Source organism: Ochotona curzoniae, unplaced genomic scaffold, assembly GCF_017591425.1.
Source record: "Ochotona curzoniae isolate NIBS_2020 unplaced genomic scaffold, NIBS_Ocur_1.0 contig_1014, whole genome shotgun sequence".
NCBI classification, from domain to species: domain Eukaryota; kingdom Metazoa; phylum Chordata; class Mammalia; order Lagomorpha; family Ochotonidae; genus Ochotona; species Ochotona curzoniae.
The window spans coordinates 39289947-39310173 of NW_024464920.1; the positions used below are offsets into that span (position 1 = coordinate 39289947).

Here is a 20227-nt window from a genome sequence, read left to right on the forward strand (position 1 = left end):
GGAGCTTGATTTACCTCTAAGAAAGGTAAATCTAAACTCTCTAAGTCCTATTGGGAAGAAATCAGTGATGAGCACTTGGGGAAGGTTAGTCTCAGAAAGAGTGTGTGGAAAGGACCCGAGATTGAAAGTGTGTGTGTGTGTGTGTGTGTGTGTGTGTGTGTGTGTGTGTGTGTGTATGAGATATCAACAGTAGGCCCAGAAGAGTCTGGTGCTGAATTCCTTCTATTACTGTGGCTCCTGGTGCTCTTGATCTTAAGGATTCAAAGTTAGGCTGTTGCTTCATTCAACAGGTCTTAGAAGTTCTCACATACTTGTTGCTTTGTGCAATACTTTTGTACGTTTGCCCTAACTGGAAAGATCAAGTTGAAATGTTTCTTCAGAATTTCAGGGAAACTCATGATGGGTGGTGGAATAGTTTCTTTATATTTTGGAATAAATCAAGGGCAAAGGATTCCTTTCCTGATATCTGCATAAGAGAAAGAAAATCAATGCGTGACATTTACATGGGGAGAAACATGTAACTTAAAAAGGATAATAGGTTTTCTAGAGACTAGGGGAGGCAAGAAGGGTGGGTAGAAATGAGGAACATTTGATTAACATTTGATTAAGTTACATTTGCATAGGAGTCAGGTGTTCTGGGGTTCTATTACCCAATAGGATAAGTATAGCAAATGCTAACATACTATTTAGTTTTCTCTAAAAAGCCTAGATGAAATTTTGAAAGCTATCACCATAAAGAAATGTTACATCTTAGAGATATAGGCATCTCACATGGACATTATAAAATGTGAACAAGTATCATAATGTGGTTCTCCCATAAATGTGATTTTTATGTGTCTCTTAAAGTAAAAAAAAAAAAAAAAGGTTGAGAAGCAGAATTCAGTCTGAGAGACAGGAGAGCACTGGCTTAAGAATCCCCATGACTGTTGGCTCCATAGTGGTCTGGTTTCAAGATGCTTCGAAAAGTCACCAGTCTTCTTGATGCTCTCATTGTCTCCCTTGTGCAATATATATGAATCTACTGAATCAGGTCACCAACTAAACAGGTTGTTTATGATCACACAGTGAAGTTTTAAGAATACAAAGCAGTATTTGGAGACTAGTCAATGTCAAGCAATTTTGTGGAAATCAATACTTGTTCTGGAATTCATATCTGAATCATTTGGCTTGATAAATTTTCTAGAGAAAAGCAGCAAAACACCATAGAAAAAGTGAAATTACAAAGCAGGTACATTGTGAGGTAAGTGGATTGCAAAATGACTTATGACAAGAAACTAGAAATAGCTAAGTAGGTGCATTGTGTCATAAGCTTTTATGTATAAAAGACCTTCTAGGAATCCTGTTGAGTAGAGAGGCCTCAAGCTTGTTCATGTCTGAGAAGGAAGTGTACCTACGAACATTGAAAGCATGGAAGTGTTGTTATAAAAACAATTGTACAATTTGTTTATTTTACCTTTGCTTTTTTTTTTGACATTGCTTCGTCATTTTGAAAACTGACTCAATGTTCATAGTTAATGTTGAATTACTTTTGTGAACTTGTCAGTGAAAGCTCTCTATTTACTGAAAACTGGGTATGCTTTTAAATTATGACTGAAAAAAATCCACTTTATTACCAAGTGCAACGTGGTTTGAGTTGGGGCAAAGGAGGCAGTAAGTCTGTCTTTCCTGAATTTCCCGGTCACTGTGTCTTGTTTGGAAATAGTGTCAAGGGAGGCCTCTATCTCTTTATATTTTTACCTTTCTCTGCTTTTTTCCTTTTCTTATCCAAATAATTTGAAATGAGAAAATCTTGTAGTTGACGGCTTCCTGTTCCCATCGTGCCTTCCTTGTCACTGGAAATATTTGGTTGAGCCCTTTGAAATGAATATTTCATCACAACACAAGTATTTATTGATTACCCCTTGAGCCAGTATTAGAACACTTCCTTGGAACTCCAAGATGAAAAATCAGCTCTTTCTAATAAGTTGTTTATAAGTCAGCTGCAGAGAGAGTGGGAGGGACAGACACAGACCATCCTCCATTGGCTCTTTCATTCCCCAGATGGCTGTAATGGTTAGATCCAGGACAGGAGGTTCCTCTTGGCCTTCCACATGGACAACAGTGGTCCAAATAGTTGGACTGTCTTCTGATGGTTTTCAAAAGCTGATACCAGGGAGCTGAAGCAGAAGTGAAGCAGCTAGGAAGATGAGTCAGTTTCATATGTGATGCTAGTGTTGCTCGTGGAGGCTTTACCTGGGATGCAGCAATACCAGCACCAAGAAAGATTCTTCACCATGAAAGTGTCAGTTTTAGGTATTAGGCATACAGTGTTAATATAAATGCTTACTATTCTAATTGTAAATAGAGGGATCATGCATAAAACAAGACGTTTTGAAACAGATTAATGTAATACTTCTGGGCGATTGTTTTGGAAGGAAAAAGAAGATGGTATTAGATGTATCACTGATGTGCTGTGTGAAATTTGAGCAAGTCTCTAAAATTTCTGTACCCCAATTAATTTTTTTAAGACAATATTTTGAAGAGAACTAAATGGAATCCAACTAATGTTCCACCCTGTTAGGTGGGATAAGGTGGTAGGGAGGAGTGTTTAGGGAAAATGATGAGTTAAGTAAGGATACTTCTGGGTCATTTTTCCTAATATGTACACAAGGTGGGGGTGGAAGAGAGTGTTTTATAATAAAGAAGTAGGAAGGAATAAAAATGTGACCATCCAATTCACTGGGAAAAACACTGCACACCTAGACCAACAATGACTGTGTGGCCTGAGATTGTTGTAGACAGTGAATTTAGCTAGAACAGTCCTTATGTGTTTTAAGAACACAATTATCTTTGATTTGTTAAGGAGTGGGAGTCTGATTAATTTTGTTTGTAATCTCAGAGAGCCAGAGACCACATTAGTAGCCTTGATTTTGGCAGAAAAATCTTAAAAACAAAACAAGACAAAAACATGTTATGGGTTACTCAGAAAGACCTGGACTACAGTTCATTATTTTATCTCTCAGAAAGGATTCCTGACATGTTGTACTTTAAGAGTTGTGCCACACATTAAGAGGAAAAGGAAAACCATGATATAAATTTGTGAAGGATGGATTACAGATACTTACTTGTTTGGACAGAATCCTTAGCCTGACTTTACAGCCAAGGAAGAACTGGCCCATCAAGTGTGGTGTCATGTGTATATAATTGATAACCTGGTTCTAAAAGTAAAAGAGCCAAACTCTCAGCTAAAGATATACACGGGTATTTACTGTCAAGAAATGCATGAGTTCTAAGGCTATTTAGTGGTAAGCTTGTAGGAGACATGGGCAGAGCCTTCCAGCTCTACCACTGAGCAGACCGCCTCTCATGCTCGGAACACTATGTCGTGTGAAGCTGTCTGCTGTTGCTGGGGACACATGGGAGGTTCCCAGTGAACACAATGGTCATGTGACTCAGTGGTCCCAGCCACTAAAGAGGAACCAATCTGTCCTGGGGAGAATAAGGTAACACAGTAAGCAAAACTTCTCCCAGTGACAGACCAGCAAACTTCACCTTTTTTCATCTCTGCAGTATTTTGAGAGGATGGGTCTGAGACAGGGAAAATCAGCATGCCAGCCCCTTCGTTGTGCAGCAGGGGGAGCACTCCCATTCCCATTTCAAGGTCAGCGGAGTGGTTAGGGGAGTCATCTTCAGTAGCCATAACAGTTTCAACATAACCAAGAGAGGCTGACATTCCAGGACTAGCCATTCCTACCAAATTCCTCACTGAAGGAATCTAACTACCGCATTGGTCTGTCCTCCATACCTTAAAAGGCAGGAGCTTCCAAAGGGGCTGCAGGGCTGGCTATTGCACTCTAATGATACAGTGAGATCATCTGTCAAAAAATCAACTGCAGCAGCCTTCCCAGGCCAACCTAAACATCTATTTAGGCTCCATTTTGACTCCCATGAGTTAGCACTGCCCACCTGGATGTGTCAGTTTTCTGGGTGCATGGTAAATGACTCTACAAAGACCAAAGCCATGGTGTGTTTCATATAAAAGTATCTAATCCATACAGTGTTATTTATGTTATCTATCAGATTTGCTCTTTGATACCAACAATTTGCTATCAACAATTAAAGTTTGCTATCAACAATTTGCTATCAACAATTAAAGTTGTTACAATTCAAGCAAAATAGGCAGTTACAAAGCTAGCATTTTGTATCTTGCATTCCTCTCAAAATCTAGAGCTAACTGCTATGCTTAGTGAAATAAACCAGTCCCACAAAGAAAAAAAATGTTTTCCTTAATCTATAACAACCAATACAGAGCACAAAAGAGCATAATCTATATGAGTGAGAGTTGATTATTGTTTACAGCTTTTGTTCATTCTTTTGTTTCATAGGCCCTACTTGCAATGTGTCAAAATCTTTACCTAATAGAATGTTAGGCCTTTGGTTGTGAAGTGAAATGAAAATGTACCCTAATAAAAACTGAAAAAAAATAACAAGGGATGGGGAGTGAAATTTGTTCACTTAACATAACTCAGTTATTAAACAGATGGGCTACAGTGCTTCCAAAATTCGTGCTGTATTTTAACTGAAGTGAATAACAGCATACATGTTAAGTTGCAGAACCAAGCGTATTTTGTGTATGTTTTTGGGTACCTGACATACAGACCTACTTCCTTTTGTAACACATCTTTCTTCTGATAGAGTAGGTGGTGGAAATATTGCAGTTCCTCAACACTGATGGAGAGTGTTTGCACAAAGTTTGGAATGTCTTGAGAGTCCAGTAGGATGTTGATTGAAATTGTACATGGTCATTCATCCTACTCTGTGTCTCACTGGGAAATTCTAGCGTGTTCCTGTAGAACACAAATTCACCCTTTCCCCAAAATGCCATGTATAGGTGGTGAGCTAACAATTAATAGACTTGAATCATGTAATTGTGACGTTTAATGGGACACACTGGTGAATGGAAAAAATAAAAATCTTAGTAGGGTTTATAGTGCACTAGAGCAATAATGAATCAAGCAGTGATGTTTTTATTGTATGCATACAGTAAGAATACAAAAACAAATACTCTTTCTGCATCCACTATATAACAGTTTCATGGATAGAGGACGGAAAGCTAGTAAATTTAAAGGTGAATGGGAACAACTCTGATGTCTGTTGGGATACTGGATTTCACGTGTGCACAATTTGATCGCCAGTGATAGCATATAAAAAAATTTATTTATTTTTATTGCAAAATCAGACATACAGAGAGAAGAGACAGAGAGGAAGTTTGCTGATTCACTCCCCAAGTGGCTGCAACAGCCGGAGCTGAGCTGATCTGAAGGAACTAGGTGCTTCTTGTGGGTCTCCCATGTGGGTGCAGGGTTCCGAGGCTTTGGGCTGTCCTCGACTGCTTTCCTAGGCCACAAACAGGGAGCTGGATGCAAAGCGGGGCCGCTGGGATTAGAACTGGCACCCATATGGCATCCTGGCATGTACAAGGCAAGGACTTTAGCCACGAGGCTACAATACCAGATCCCAGTGATAGCATTTTTATTTCCGTGGAGTCTGTTCCTCTTATTTACTGCATTGACAGAAATGTGGTCATATCAGACCAGACAGAGGGACATCAATGTGCAAACTAAAGTTTCAAATTTGAAATGATATTTAGCTTATTTATTGTCAGTTTCTGCCAAGAAGCCCATTGCTTCCCAATTCAGTTGCTTTCTTTCCTTTGTACAGCTTTTCAGGTTTTCATGGTTTTGTCAGCTTTGTCAGAATCACGGATTGCTCTTCACCTGTCTTCTCATTACCTTATATGGTCATGTCATTAGCTTTTTTTTTTTTTCAAGAATCTTAAATTCTAGGAGTAACCCAATTGGCTCATGACCTTTTTCTGTATTGCTTGATTGAAGCTGCTAACGTATTGACTAATGCACCGAATGTACTCATGTTCTGAATGACTCGTCACTCCCAGGATTCTGCTGATGTTTTATTTAGGGGTTTGTGTCAGGCTCAATTAACCTTACTATGAGTCAGTTGTGCAACCTCCTTTGCTATGTTCTAAAACTTTATACAAAATCACATTTATTCTTTCACTAAAGGTTTGACTTCTCTGGGCCGCTGTTCGTGTTACAGCGGGCAAAGCGGCCTCCTGTGATGCTGGTATCCCATGTGGGCATTGGCTCAGGTCCCAGATGCTCTACTTCCAATCCAGCACCTTGTTAATGGTCTGGGAAAAACAATGCGAGTTGGCTGACCTGTTGGGCACGGGAGACCTTGAAATCCCGAATCCTGGCACCGGCCTGATCCAGGGCTGACTGTTACAGCAATCTGGAGAGCAAACCAGTGGATGAAAGTTCAATCTCTGTCTCTCCCTCCTTCTTCAACTCTGGCTTTAAAAAAAAAGCCCAGTCTTTAAAAAAAAAGTTTGAATTTTTAAAAAGGAGTTACGTAAGCACTTTAGTGATTTTTAATGAGCAGAAGAGTGCATCCCTGGCCTGTTCCTAGTGGGTCGAAAGCTAGTTCTTTGTGAGGTACTTTCATAATCATCACCAGCACTTGGCAGCAATCTTAAAGTACAAATGCTTTTATGTGGGTGACCTCGTTTTTGTCACCCCATTTTGTATATAAGGAAACTGAAACTCAGAAATTATTCATCTAAGGTCATATAGCTAAGAGGCACTCTGAAGTTGAGACTCGAAATCATTATGTTGCACTTAAAATTATGGACCATGTCTTAATTTAGAAGACTATCGAGAGGGCCTGGTGTTGTAGCCTAGAGGCTAAAGTCCTTGCTTTGAACAGGCCAGGATCCCATATGGGCTCCAGTTCTAATCTCGGCAGCCCCACTTCCCATCCAGCTCCCTGCTTGTGACCTGAGAAAGCAGTCGAGGACAGCCCAAAGCTTTGGCATCCTGCACCCGCATGGGAGACCTAGAGGAAGCTCCGAGCTCCTGGGTTCAGATGGGAGCCATTCTGGCCATTGTAGCTGTTCAGGGAGTGAATCAATGAACAGAAGATCTTCCTTTTTGTCTCTCCTCCTCTCTGTATATCTGACTTTCCAATGAAAATAAAATAAATGTATTTTTAAAAAAGAAGACTATCAGAGCTTAATGAAAGCTAAGGTTAGATTAATATGTCATTCTACATCAATCATAATCATGAAGGAATAATCTTACAAGAAATTTATTGTCATCTAGTTCACCCTGATGATGACATGCTAGTTTTCTTGGTTTTTATACGCTGTTCAACATTACTACCCTGGAAGTTAAAAAATATAATGATCTGGCAGGATTAACATACGCATATAACCAAGTAGATATTTAAGTACAATGACCTATATGCAAAATTCCAATATCTACTTAATTTATTAGTAAAGTACTTTAGAATATTCCAAACAAATAGTACAGTTAATAGTGACTTTAGCTCCCATGGCAGAGTAGGTTACTCTGACTACTAGGCTCATGTATATTTGACAGTCATTTTTGAGAAGAGAGGAGGCTTGGTTTGTAGAACTGGTTGATTGTGGTAAAGTACATGCGCCTACCATGGCTGATTTCAAGGGGTCCTGGATGAGGTTACCAAAGGCTGGGTTGGAATTGATACATCTGCTTGACTTACATAACAGTACAAGCCAGTTCTTGCACAACACCTTCCCATCATACTCTATATAGAAATCCAAACCCCAGTGTTCAACATGTGTTGCTATTTCCGTCTGCCTTTAGGCTCCATTGATGAATGTAAGGGATAGTAGAATTATTCTTGGGGGAAAATGCAGGGTGCAGAAGATATGTGTCTGAAAGAGCACATGGGCAGTTTAGTCTTTGAAAGAAGAAAAACTGAAGAACCTAGCAAGCCCTAAATCTTCATATCTTCACAGTGTTCCTGGGGTGGAACTTTTGGTTTTGTGCCTCTATATACTTAAATCTCAGTTGTCTGATTCAGTTTGAAGCTTTGCTGATGTTTTTGTTAGACCATCGCTATAAAGCCTGTTTAAATGCCTGAAAGATAGACTCCAAAGCTTCCTCAAACTCCCAGGAATAGGTTTTAAAACTATTTTGGAGCTTGCTTGTTAATGAATATTTCTAGGTAACAGAATGTGGTTCGAGATTTACTTTTGTTATACTTGCAACCTAATGGTTAGGTAAGAGCAGCAGTCATGGCTTTCACTTAACTTGTTTTATACAAATATTGCAATAAAAAAATTAACCAAGAAAATCTGACAAAATGTAGAGACAAGTTGGCTTATACCAATTTGCAGTATTACTAAGTGTGTACTAGTTTGGGGCAGTATGACCTGAGGTTTCAGGGTACAGAGGCCTTGTTGGCCTTGTTGGTTGATTTCAAAATGCAGTGTCATCAGTTCTGTTTGTAAAGTAGTCAAACAAATTGGGTGCCAAAAATCACACATGACAGCAGAGGATGGTTTTGTTTATAATACTAGGTTTGTGGTCAAGGTGAATACACACACAGAACTTTGCTTTCTCAGAAAGCAAGGACTTAAAACAGGGTCCAAAATATTCAGGTACTTTTGGACTGTAGTGTTTGTGTGGCATTCTGATGTAGTGGCTCTCAAATATGTCCTGCAAATGCCTTGAAACTCCTTTGTTCCATAGGTAAAGGGAATGGTCTATAGCTTCTCACCTTTAATTTGGGTACATTGCTACTTGACCAGTAGAATATGAGAAACTGGCACAGCTGGTTCCATGGCATAACAAGTTAAACTGCTGCCTAGAGTGCTGGCATCACCTATGGGTGCTGGTTCATGTCCAAGTGGCTCCACTTCTGATTCAACTCCCTGCTAATGTACCTGGGAAAGCAGGAGAAAAAGGCCTAGCTACTTGGGTCCCTACATCCATTCAAGAGCCTTGGAAGAGATTAATGGCCACTGGCTCCCCAGATCAAGAAAAAAAAGAAATCTAGCACAGCAAATCTCCTAAGATATAGATTTGTAAACTGGCATTTGATTTGGTAAGATTTAGAAGCATATCCCAAGAGACCAGCTGCTTCTTTTTGTTGTCTCTTTAGATGCTTGTTCCTAGAATTTAGTATCAACGTGATAAGAAATAAGCCACCCCAAGGGTGAGGTTCATGTTGAAAGAAACTGTTTTTTTTTACGACTTTCCAGTCATACACGTATTTTGGAGGTATAACATCAAACCCCACTCAGGTAACTCTTCTCCATTGAGACCTGCCTAAATGGCAGGTTTTTATGCCAAGTAGTTACTATTTCAGTCACTGTGATTTGGGATGGCTCACTATGCCACAACAGAAACCTGAAATGGCTGGGAGCCCCTCTGTATGAGAAGAAGCTCTTAGCTGCTTTTCGGTTCTTCGTTTCTCTAGAAGGCCATGTATAGATTTTTTGTGTCTGTGCTGGCTCTTACTGGTAGCAGACAGAACTCAAGCTGAGCATATTTGATCAGTGAAAGTTTAAACATCCCATCCCGAAGTAATTTCTGCAGGGCTGATTTGGGCAGTGACTTTAGTTCGTGATCATCTCATTCTCTGGCTGCTAGGCTTCTCTTCCAGCTCTGTGAATGTGTTCTAAGCAGTGAGTCCCAAGATGAGACTCTGAGAACACAAGTTATTGTATTGTCATTTATGGGGCAAGTCCAGTCAAGCCATTTGACATTCCTAGAAATGTAGTAATAGGAAGACACTTAGAAGTTGTGGAGACTGGACTAGTTCATTACATGCACTGGCAGATTTGAGAACCAGGATGGGGTGCAGGACAGGCCAGGTTGGGCTGCAACACCAGTCAGTTCATATTAGGGCTGGGAGTGGGGGCTGGCTCGGCTGGGCTGGGTGTCAGCACCCACCAGCATGAGCTGGAACTGAGGGCAGACAGGGCCAGGCCAGGCTACAGCATCCACCAGCAAATGCCAAGGTGTCAGATTGGGCTGTAGCACCCTCAACACATATGAAACTGAAGTGGGAAGGGGCAGTCTGTTTGGATCAGGAGGGGCTCAGCTTCTGGCTTAGTGTGAGTACTGGAACCAGGGGCAGACCAGATTGGGCAGGGATACAAACTTGTTGGCCTGCATGTGAGCAGGGTTGGCGGGGGAGCCAGGCTGCACTAACCAACTGTATCTACTGGTGTAAGCATGAGCTAGAGTAAGGGCAGATTGGTTGGGCCTTGCTGCAGCATCAGCTGGCAAGTATTGAGAATGGGGGCAAATCCTGTCAAGCTAGACTGTAGAAGCACCTGGAGAGTACAAAATCTGGGACTGGGGTGGACCCAGTAGGGAAACTGTGGGCAGTTCTCTGATGGACTGCAATTCCCACTGGTGAGCTTGAGAGCCAGGGAAGGGGGAGGGCCTGGTTTGACAGGATCTGCTGGAATGAGTATGGGCTGTATAGTGGGGTTGGTTGTTTTGAACTAGGTTCCCATGCTCATTGATGTGTATAAGAGCTGAATGGTATGTGGGACAGACTGGAGCAGTCTGCTGCACATACTAGCAAGCATAGGAACCAGGGCTTGAAAATGCTTTCTCTTATGGTGTGACATATATTTTCATGTTATTAATGTTGGCGATGGCCTTAACAAGAAAGTTTTTAACATGTAAAATGTCTTACTAACCTTTAAGCCGAAAGATTAGCTTAGATGGATCTTGGGGGAGGTATTAGCAAGCCATTCAAGGGTTAGGCATCGAATGTCTGTTTTGTAAAGTTGACTTTAGTTAGCTTTTATCAAGCAACTTTTATGCATAAAGCATTGTAGTCTAAATAAGCACTGTGGTAAGTAATATTTAAACTTGGATTCTAGGATTTGAGCAGACTTTAAAAAAACAGTCTCTAATTTGGAGACTCATGATTTCTTATAGCATTCTAATTGGTCTGTGAAGTCTAAGTAAACACCCATGCTTGACATCTCATGGTTCTGTATCATCTACATCCATCTATTTCTATATATGTTTGTGTAACTTGGAAAAGATATCAAAGTTAAGTTCACAATATGTCTTTGTTCAAACATAACTGTTGGGAAAACTGTTGTCAACTCAGGGTAAACCAAATGATAATGTGAAAATACATGTCATGAAGCCTGTACACTTTATAATAGACACAGGGATCTGCCCTCAGACTCTTATCCTGATAATTATTTATAAAACAAGATAGATTATAAGCAGGGAGGCCACACTGACAGCATGTAGAATAACAGTTTACAACACTGGGAGGAGAGAGAGAACGCACAGACCACCAAACTACAATGCACCAGAAGTCTGGATTTATTCTGTGTCTCTATAGAAAGCCTTACATGCATAAACTCTCTCACAGGATGGTGAACTATAAAGAAGTTCATAATTTAGTTCAGGAAATGGTTGGAATAAATTTTTTAGAGGAATAGAATTTCAAATAACATGTCATTATCTCTTGGACAAAAAGATTTATATTATGATACAAAAATGATCAAACCTGTAACAAAAAGGGGGGGGAAGAGTCAGAATAATGAATGGAGTTATCTTGATTGTCTCTCTTGATCTTCTAATTTAAATTTCTTGACTACAGGTTTTTTTTTTTTTGTCAAAGAGGCAGAGCTTTTCAATGTATTTCTGTATCATGGAGATGATAGAAAAGGGAAACTTCCAAGTAATCTATTAGGTCTGTAATATTGAAGTTTTTAATCTAATAGTTTTAAAAATGAATTCCTGGGTATTTTTTTCAAGATTTCTTTGAAAGGCAGAGTGACACACACCGAGATTAGAGAAGATAAAAAACAATACTCTTTATTGCTGCTCTAAAAATTGGAATGGTTGAAACTCTTGTCTATGTTGTTGCCTCTGTTAGTGCTCAAGAAGTAGAGGTAGCCCAATATGAATCTGAGTCTCAACACCATCAACCAAAAGATTGGTTCTATAAACCTCAAATGTCTCACCAGTAATTTACTTAGAAGTTCCCTCCTCCTGTAGTAGTAAGGAGGATCACAAGAAGTAAGTAATGGATTTAATACAATTACTTGGTCTGAAGTTTGCAGCACTTACTGAATATTAGAGACTAAAATTACTGTCTCTTCCGGGCAGAAATCTGAAGGAGAAACAGCATTGGAAAGTCCAAGCAAGAACATCCGCTGTCAGCATCCCATAATTTGGTATTGAGGATTGTAGTCAGGCTTTACTTTCATCTAGTTTTTGTTTCTGATTGTAACAAAAGAGTTAAGGAAGCTCACTGAAGGTCACTAACAGCTTTGGGAGGATGTCTCTTGGTGTCTTGCATGCTCCATCTGGGTTGCAGCCTTTATTCCACCTACTTAATGGATGACAAGATTGCTGGGGCCAAGTGTTTTTCATAAAGACACCCAGGTTGCAGGCAGAGTAAAATACACCCCAGGTCACATAATTCATTCTGTGTTCAAGAATCTTCCCTCATGCTTGGTGCCCTTTGGGAACTGTTTCAGAGGCATTCCAGCTGAAGAATCATGCCAGTGCACTGGTTATCAATTCTTTCCTTGATCCTTTAGCAAATCCTCAGGCTGAGTTTTCTGCCCTCCTGAGACACAAGTCCCAAAGCTGACCTTAGCCACTTTGGTATCTCCTCTCCAGTCCCAAGGTACACAAAAGACCAGCTCAGGGCTCACGATTTATTGTTTTCCCATGCAGGTCACACTCAAGCTCAGACAGATAGAGAGGATCTGCCTTTAATGAGCAAATGCACCATTACTTGGTCATAAATTCAACTTAATGGTAATTTTAGTAGGGCAGCTTGCCCAGGGTTTGTAGAAACACAAATCAAAAGTCCCAAATTCCAGGCATATCCTCCTAGAAACTTTTTTGGCAACTCCATTCCATTTGCTCCTTAAGGAAATCAATTTTTGTAGTTATGGTTCCTAGGTACTTAGGGTAGATTTGCACAAAGTCTGGAATCACTGTGGTAGCAAAGAGGGGGAGCGGATGGCATACTGCTGGAATTAATTTTGCCAAGCCTTGGGCCTTGACTTTGGTCGACAAGGAGGCACAAATGAGCTGCCACACAGATTCGGAATACAGCCCAACAAAAGTATTTGAGGTGAGTATGTTCAGATGTCTGTAACGGAAGGGTTTACTTTTTGGATCTTCATGTTCTTGGCTGACTACAAACTGATAAATTCTAGCCATTATCCCTCCCTTATCCAGCACATGTCCTTCATCTTTGTGGAGTTAACAGTGTTAGAAGTATAGAGAGTATTTTCAGACACAGTACTATTGAACACTTAGAGGTAGATTTGAAAGTAACAAGTGTATATTTACCTTAATCTGTGCTCACATCCATCATAAATACCAGTAGACCCTATTGTGTTTAATTACGCACATGAATGTGCTGCCTTCTACTAAATTGTGCTCTTAGGGTAGGGCAATGTCATATCTAAATTTGTTTCTCTAGTTTCTAATACCTGATAGTCACACATTTTAACATTTATTGAATAAATGAGGTTCATGCTTTTCCAATAAGATCTGATTTTTTAAGCTAGGGACCTGGGAAGTGGACATTTCTGACTATTTCCAGTTTGATACAAATAGCCAGGTGAGACAGTGATCTAGAAGACACTATGGAGATACAGTAGATTCAAAGAGGACTGCCTCACTGAGGCAGGGTAATGTGTGATAAATACTTTGTTCATTTGAACCAATATGTATATGATATAAACACATGACCCACAGCATAGTGCCAATGCTGAAGAATGTTCAAGGTGACTGGGAATCAGGGAGCTTATGATCTATTCTATTTTTAAGAGTCAATGTGTAATGGTAGCATAAAGTATTCCTCCCCCCCTCCCCAAGTAGCATCACTCTACTCAAAGATATGCTATTCTAGCTCCCCTTTTCTGATTTAATATGTGGATGGGTTTACTCATATTCCCTCTTTGCTGTAGAGGAGATTGGCAGTTAACTATTCCTGATTATAAAGTTAGAGACAAAAGAGAGGCACGCAACACCCAGATGTGACATATTTAGATTTTCACAACTCTCTATCAATAGATGACGGAGGAGGCTCAGAGTCAGTGGCTCTCAGCTTGAGCAAATGTCAGAATTACCTGGAGATGTTGGTACAGCACTGATGACTGGGCCCCACTCCCAGACTTCCTGTGTCAGCAGTCCAGACTAGAATTCTATAAACTGTAGTTTTAGGAAGTCTCAGAAAAAAAAAAAGGCAGATGAACTAGGGTCAGCTGAACTAATGCAAGCTTTGCAGCATACTTTCCACCAATTCTAAGTCCCCTAGTCTTGTGTAGAACCCTCCCACCACCAAGCGATTCTACTTGTACAGTTTTGTTAGGGTTAACCTTGGAATGAAGTAAAATCAGTTCAAATTGTTTGTAGCCATTTCTCAGCAATCAGATCTTCTGCGCCAGATTTCCTTTGCAGTTTCAAGCTGTGTCCTTATGGACTGCCTCTTCTACTTGATAGCAATAAAAATCAAATAAAAGCAACATGCAAGCCTGTCCTTTACATAGGGATACATTCACTCATGTATGTATTCACGCCATTAGCCATTGTGTAGATGGTTGAGTGGAATGATTAATTTTACACTATCTCTTGGAGTCTTCTTTTCCTCATCTACTCTGAGTAGGAAAATTATTGCAGCCTCAGTGTAAATGGGGAGATATCAGCCAGGTCTTTGTGTCCTCTAGATAATTTGGCTGGACTACAGGAGCTATCTGGCTTTCTGGTTAGACAGTTTTTATAAAAAGAAAAAAATATTTTCCCAAAGAATCATTTTTAGTTATTTTCCCCTCTCACAATGAAAGGCTTATCTCAAATCCCAAGTTTCATTGAGGATTCTTCCCCATTTGTCACCACCCATCCTTCCCTGACCCTACTCACCCTCAGACAGCCAGGGATTTAAAAATATGTTGGAAGATTTTAGTGGTGTCTGCAGAGAAGAATTATATTTTTCTATGTAGCATCCAGACACTGGAGAGGAAGACAGCACAGTCTGCTTAGCTCTTTTGTGATTAGTCTCGTGATATTGTTTTAATTGTGGCATTTCTTAATCACTGGCTATGCACAGCTTGTGCCTCATCGTTAAAGTAATTATGGGGATTTGATAAGACAGTGCTTTGAATTCATATGATGTTTCTTTTCCAACAGGCTGAAAACTCTTCAAAGCAGAGAGAGCACAGGAGGACAGCATGCATTGATCATTTTTTGTACATTGTCAGGGTTGGCCAGAATGCTCTATGAATTCACCGATTTTATGTCAGGTCATTCCACCTGATCAAAGAAGCATTTTCCCCCATACTTGAGGATTCTAAGAAGAATGTGAAATGAAAAACATCCTGTTTCTTTCACGTTGCCAGTAAGTACATTGTACCAGCTGCAAAAATGGCAACACAGGTGGGCTTGTGTGAAGACATTAGTTCTAAATCAAATTAACTTTTTTAAAAAATTTATGTAACTGGCAGGTATTATCCATTACCATTCTTTCCGTTCAAAAGGGTGTAATCCAATTCTAAATCTTTGTTATAAATGTATCATATCAGTTCTGCTTCAAACTGACTTGCCTAAGGTATGCCCAGGTAGTTGGAAATCCATTATTTAGCGTTAGTCTGGGAGGGTATTTCTAAAAGATTAATGTTTGAAACAATGGCCTGAATTAAAAAGAACTACCTTCATGGATGTTGGTGGGCATATTGCAATCTGTTGCGAACCAATGAACAACAAGGCAGGTGGGGAAGGGTGAATTTGATTTCCTTTGAACTAAGATATCCATCTCCTTTTCTCAGACATTGGTACTCTTGGTTCTTGGGGCTTTGGACTTAGCTATGCACCAAGATCCTCCTTTCCACCAAGGTTCTCATATCTTTGGCCTTGAGATGAGAGTTATATTACTAGGTCCCCTGGTTCTCAGGTCTTCATACTTGGACTTCGTCTGGAATCCATAGGATTTGCTAATGTAGAATCTGGTGATTAAAGTCATACATGGAAACAGAACTGAATCCTAGATTTTTTGTATAAGCAATGAGGAGATGGAGAACCAGTAACTGAGATGCTGATGACTAGGGGATACAAGGCATTTTTAGTTTTGTTGAGTTTCAGATTTAAATATATCATGCTCAACTAGAGGTCAAATAGAAAATTAATATACAATTCTAGAGTTCAGATGACAGTTCAGTTGGAGCTAGGAGCACAGGAGTCCTCACTATGTTCAATAGTAGCCATCCTAGGTCTTGAGTGAGTGAAGGGATATGGTAACCGTAAGGAAATATTGTTGCTCTACCTACTACAGAATATACTTAGATAGTATCTAAGCTTTTATAAAATTATTTGAAAGGCAGGAAGACGCACACACTGGCCTTCTGCCTAAGAATTCACTCCTCTAACACCCATAACAGGAATGACTGGGTAGGCTGAAGGTACAAACCTTGAACTCTGTCTGGGTCTTACTCATAGGTGACAGGAACCCACATATTCAGAGCATAATTTCAGTATCTCAGGGCCAATAGCAGAAAGCTGAAAGTTAGAAGTGGAGGTGGGATTCCATCCCAGGCACTCTGATATGAAATGTGGATGTTTAAGCGGTAGGTCAATCTGTTATACCGCGCTGACCATTTCAGTATATTTTTAAAGTATGTTATCCATTAAGCACATAATGGAAAAGACAGATGGAAAATGTTTTGAATTCATTTTGTTCATTTGTTTTGTAGTAAACATTCTCAAGTTCAGATATTGAACAAAGTCTTACCTTTCAAAGTAGCCCCATAGGAGGAGGAGGAGGAGTCAGTTGACCCGCAGATTTCTTAAACCTTGAATTGATTGACTAGTTTAAAAATTTACATGCTATTGGACTTTAAAAAGTAGAAACAGAATGAATTGCCAGGAGATTGACAGCAAACTAGCTGATTTTAAACTGACTTTGTCACTTGCTCCAATGATTCTTAATGTTTGGATGCATTTTGGGCAAAAGGGTTGGGTTGGAGTGCTACACAATCTCCCATTGATACCTTTGAAGGAAACATTATTAAGCATTGAAGCTTTAGTTTTATTCATTCATGAAAATATATCTGCCTTATGCCAAGTGAAAGGAGCAGTTACAAACAGTAAAAAGAGCAAGGCAATGCTATTTGCACAACTCCCTTTTTGTTCTAGAAACATTATTTTTAAAAACTACTTATTTGTGTGGAGGGAGGGAGAGAGAGAGAGAAAGTAACGAATCTTCCATTCATTGAATCATGTTCCAAAGTGGGTACTAGTACCGTATCTGGGTCTGGACCTGGCTGAAGCCAGGAACTCCATTCCAGTCCTCCTCTTGAATGGAGTTCAAGAACTTGAGTCATATTTTGCTGCTTTCTTGGGCGCATAAGCAAGAAGTTGGAACAGGAGCAGTGTAGCTGGGATTCCAACTGTCTCTCCAATGTGGGATTTGGTGTAATTCGGAGTGTAATTCATTGTGTCACAGTGTCAGCCCTTGCATCTCTTAACATTAGAATTTGTTCCAATAAATTGATTGAACCATTTGAAGAAATATCCTAATAAAGGGAAAAAATTGCCTTCCCATCTGTTTTCTTCCTCTTGTATACATGATGTTCAATATCTAAACTAACTCCCAAACTCTAATCTGTTATTTGTTGCAGAATCCCATTCAGACATGAAATACTATTTTCCATTTTGCTTCAAGCACTGGCAAATCTCTAGGATAAGATTTCAATAATTGACTCATAGTAAATGTAAGTAGTTGATGCTGGTTTACTGTGGTCTGAATTTTTTATTTTAATGACAGAAAAGACTTCAATCAAAGAAACACATCTCTAATGATGTAAATAAAAGCACCTGTAAGCATTTAAGCAGAGAGCCTTCTGTGTGAAATCATGGCCTATACAACTTCTATCAATTACCAATCAACCTCTAGGAACAAGAAATTTTCAGTTTCACCCAGATTCTACTATAAACTCTTTTTAAGATTAAGAAGTTCTTCAGGGTTTCCATGCCATATAACATATTAGCAAGTGATCTTCATAGGCATTTTAGAGTAATGGGTCAAATGTTTGCTTTACCTTTGTTTAACTGAATGATGCTTGTACTCTACTGAGGCTTTCCACTGCCTTAGCTCCTTCAGCCGGTGAAACATATTATTACAATCAGCTTCACTTGTTCCCAGTTCTTTCAGCATCTGTAGTGGCAGCTGGCACATCTCCTACTTCATCCAGAAGTGCATTCAAGGGTACCCAGCTACAAAGTTCCCCCAGCAAGCATTTCTTCGTATTACAGAATGAAAAAGAATTTAGTTGAAAATATTCATGTCTGGGGTCGAGTAAGGTAGAGTGAAGTTGTGAGATGGGAGGACCTTCCATCAATGTGTTTTCATCTTGGGAGAAGCCAGTAGAAAGGATACTGACATTCCTTTTACCCCAGTTTTAATTGGAAAAGGATTTATGCAACGGGTACACCCATTTTTCCCTAAATCCTAGAAGGGAATTGTTTTCATTTCCATAGGTTTTCTATATGATTTCTATATGATTTCTATATGACTACTATAGACTACTTTCATTTGGAGTTTCCTGATTTTTAATTTTGGGCATCCAAACCCATCTTTCTAGCAGTTAAGAGGAACATCTCAGTATTCTGGTTGTAATTTTGTTTTCTTCCTCCTGTGGAAACCACCTCTATTGCCGTCCGGCATTCTGTACTGATATGTAGTTGTGTGACATACAGGGTGGTGGTGATGACTGACCTATGTCAAGAGCACTCGGAAACAGGCCTAGTTGATTTTGAAAGTTTTGCCTTAGGAAATGCAACTCATGTTAAAGTAACTGTGGGCCAGAAAACTAACTTCAACAATATCTCTCTTGGGAGATGCTGTCCTGAACATCATCTCAAATCATTTGTTTTTGCTTCTATAGTTGTATAATATGTCATGTGTCTGATAGTCCATCTTAGAGCCAGAAGTATTGCTAGGACCAAACAGTCTCTGGCAGTCATGGAGACAGATGTATCTTTTGTAAAAAAGTTAATTGTAGTCTGAAATGTTTAATTGAGTGTGTTGTGCCAGGTAGCATACGAATAAGTTACATATAGGCTGTGTCATGTTATAAAGTTTCTGTTTTTTTCACTGATTAGTTGTAATATGGATTTTCTTTAAATCTTGTTCTTACCAACCGCCTGAAGAACTAACTGTAGTTCTGAACTTGGAGGAATGCACTTACCAGTGAAAAAGAGCCAGAGTGGAAACTTTAGAATTACTCTTATTCAAGAAGTATAAATGTAATCAAATCTAAATAAATTCAAATTAGACTTAGGGAAATTAACACAAGTGTGTCAAGTGAACTCACAAGATAAATTTATTAATTTGGAAGTGATATAGTTAGCATTTATTGTTCTTTTATATTTCCAGATTTCTTCCTTCTACACTGTTCTAATGCCAATATTCTCGTTTAACTGCATTTCCATTTGTTGGTGTGGCCAGGTAACTTGCTTTCCAATAAAATGAGTGTTGAGTAAGTATAGCAGGGTGGGTGAATAGACTAGTCTACATCTTCTTTTTTCTAGCCACTGTGGCCAACAGCATTTCAAAGGATTGAGGCTTTGCTAGCCTGTGTTTTGAGTAAGGATAATAAGAAGCCCAGTTCACTACTAATAACACAGTGTGAGCAAAAAGCTAACCTGTCTTGTTATAAACCATTGAGATGGGTTTGTTAATGTAGCTCAACCTAGATTTTCTGACAAGCAGATCCTAGGCATCCGAAAAGTAGAAAATCATAATGTCATTCCTGGATGTCTTTTTATTAGTGTGAGTAGTTTAACCTGAGGTTTCAATTGATCAAATCCCTGTACGGTAAGGGTGTCTGCATTTGCACACCAGGTTCACTGCCATGAATGAGTCTCAGATTCCTTGTTTGCAAAGTTAATAGTAATATCATCACCCAATAGAGCTATGGTGAAGTGACAGTAATGTGCAAAAGGCACCTGGCCCAAGGGGCGTCGCTTTGTCTCTGGAATAAGCATTAACTCTAATTCTACTATCCTGTATCAGTATTGACTTTATGAAACCTAGCTTATAATATACTTGTTTGAATAGAGCCATCTATAAAGTTCCTTCTAGCTCTAAAATTTGATGCTTTTGCGGAAGACCTTACTTTTGGTCCCTAAACTTCCTCAGGGTAGCTTAAACTTGTGGCTTTAATTTTTTGATACATGTGAGATTAATGCTAGCTTCTCTGGATGAGTAAAAAACATACTTATAGACAACAAAAAATTTCCCACTAATTAGTTTGAAAAAAAGAATCTGCCTCAATTTTCTCCTGCTATATCATTCCTTGAAATTGTTCCAGAACTTGGTGACTTTGTAGTTGCTT

The 20227-nt window shown here is 39.4% G+C and overlaps 1 long non-coding RNA gene across 1 annotated transcript; it reads left to right on the plus strand.

The window, feature by feature from the left end:
• Positions 1–11977: 11977 nt before the first annotated feature.
• Positions 11978–17600, plus strand: LOC121159434. Its single transcript, XR_005884364.1, has 3 exons — positions 11978–12963; positions 15027–15234; positions 17510–17600. It is a non-coding gene; the product is annotated as an uncharacterized LOC121159434 (long non-coding RNA).
• Positions 17601–20227: the final 2627 nt, after the last annotated feature.